The sequence below is a fragment of the Oratosquilla oratoria genome, chromosome 18 (assembly GCF_046742065.1).
Source record: "Oratosquilla oratoria isolate Oo_2021 chromosome 18, ASM4674206v1, whole genome shotgun sequence".
Classification (NCBI taxonomy): Eukaryota; Metazoa; Arthropoda; class Malacostraca; order Stomatopoda; family Squillidae; genus Oratosquilla; species Oratosquilla oratoria.
Window position 1 is genome coordinate 56,769,964 of NC_134794.1, and position 2,500 is coordinate 56,772,463.

The following is a 2,500-nucleotide window of genomic DNA, read 5'->3' on the forward strand; positions in this document are numbered from 1 at the left end:
GGGCATGGAGTTACCCACACTGTGTTCAGTAGTGAATTCAAGTCCTGTGGCTTCTTCTAGTTTAAGACGGAGGTTTTCCACTTCTTGGTAGTCATTAACTGTAATGAAGATGTCATCTGTATACCTGCAGTATATCTCCAGTTTTTTCATACCACGAAATATTAGTTCTTCTATACTTCCCATGAAGAAATTTGCCAAAAGCACCCCCAAGGAGGAGCTTGTAGACCCTGCTACAAGGCGATTAGTGAGATCTTTAGAAAGTATCTCCAAGAAAATTATTAATGCAGAAAACAGCATCACCTTCAACAAAATTTGTGTATTAGAAGACTTACTGCCTGTATATACTTTAAATTCCGATGATAATAATAGTAATAATATTAATAATAAATATATATATATATATATATATATATATATATATATATAAATATGTATGTATGTATGTATGTATGAATGGTAAGAATGGAAAGACGCGATTGGGAACAAGAAACTTTAATCCTGAACGGTGTTACCTCTGAAGAAGCCTCAAAGGCGAAACCGGTCAGGAATAAAGTATCTTGTTTCCAACCGTGTCTTTCCATTCTTACCATTCATACGCCTGTCATGATGTCACGATATATGTATATATATATATATATATATATATATATATATATATATATATATATATATATATATATACACGTGTGTGTGTAATCAGCGCGTCAGTAAATATGCGGGTCCTCTTGCTGACTTTGCTGCTGACAAGAGAGCAAAGTTGCTGACGGTCTTGTGCTGACCTGTGTCCCATAGAGTTGGCCTTAGGTAAGAGGCTTTAACAGGATCGTGACACCCCCCCCCCCAAGTGGAATAAGAAAAAATCATGATGATTATAATAGTAATAATAATAATAATAACAACAATAATAATAATGATAATGATAATAATGATAATGATAATAATAATAATAATAATAACTATAATAATAATACTAACGATAATAATAATAATAATAATAATAATAATAATAATAATAATAACGATAATAATAATAATAATAATAATAATAATAATAATAATAACAATAATAATACTAACGATAATAATAATAATAATAATAATAACGATAATAATAATAATAACAATAACAATAATAATAATAATAATAACAATAATAAGAATAACGATAATAAGAATAATAACAATAATAATAATAACGATAATAATAATAAAAACAATAACAACAATAATAATAATAATAATAATAATAATAATAATGATAACAACAACAACAAGGAGGGGATGGGGAGGATGGGGAGGAAGAAGGTGAGCAGCAGTATGGGGGAGGGGGAGGAGAGAGGAGTGGGAGGAGGAATGGGGGAGGGGAGGGGAGGGGAAAGGAGGGGGTGGGGAAGAAGGAGGAGGAGGGGAGCGGGATGAGGGAGGAGAGAGGAGTGGGAGGAGAGGGGAGGGGAGAGGAGAGGGGGAAGGAGGAGGAAGGGGAGCGGGAGGAAGGAGGAGGAGAGGAGAAAGGGTAAGGAAGAGGGGGAAAGAGAAGGAGGGGAGAGGGGGAAGGGGAGAAGGGTCAGGGGGAGGGGGAAAGGGAGAGGGGGATAGGGGAGAAGGCAAATGGGGAGGAGGAGAGGGGGAAGGGGAGAAAGGGAAGAAGGGGAAGGGGGTGAAGGAGAGGAGGAAAGGGAGAGTGGGAAAGTGAGAAGGAGCAGATACGGGGATGGGGGGAGGGGGGAAAGTGGAAGGGTAGAAGGGGAAGGGAGGAGGGGGAGTGGGGAGGGGAGAGAGAGAGAGGGAAGGGGGAGGGAAAGGAGGAGATGTCAGTATTAAAGGTCCTGACACGGGAGAGTCGGATTCGAAAGCGCACGCCACTGCGCATGTCTCTGGTGTGGGTTCCGCACTTGCGCGGACGAGAAAACACCTTTTGCGCATTCCGTCTGCGCATCCTTGAATGCAAATGAGGGAAAAGGAGAGCAAGAGAGAGAGAGAGAGAGGTGGGGGAGGGGGAGATAGATAGAGAGAAGCTAGATATTTGTTTCTGTAATTCCCAACAATGGCTGTGTCTAAAGACAAGAGTTATCTACACGCATACGATCACACAACACTTATCACTCCCTTTTGGTACCTGAGTGTGTGTGTGTGTGTGTGTGTGTGTGTGTGTGTGTGTGTGTGTGTGTGTGTGTGTGTGTGTGTGTGTAGTAAATGTGACCTCGTAATTGAAATTTGCGAGACTGAAATCAGCATTACGACCTTGTTGGTGCTTTTACGACATCGTATCTCACCCCTAAATTACACGTACACACACACACGTACACAGTAGACGCCCCTCTCCGATGTCCTCCTTCTCCGGCGCCTGGCGATTTTATGCAGTACGTGCTGGCTGCCGTCAGGCGATTCTATTCAGGCGAGGGCACGTGAGAACTCACGGGCGAAGGAACTTTGGGTCTTCGTAAGAATACGCAGGACAGAACGAGGAGGAGGAGGAGGAGGAGGTGGTGGTGGTGGTGGT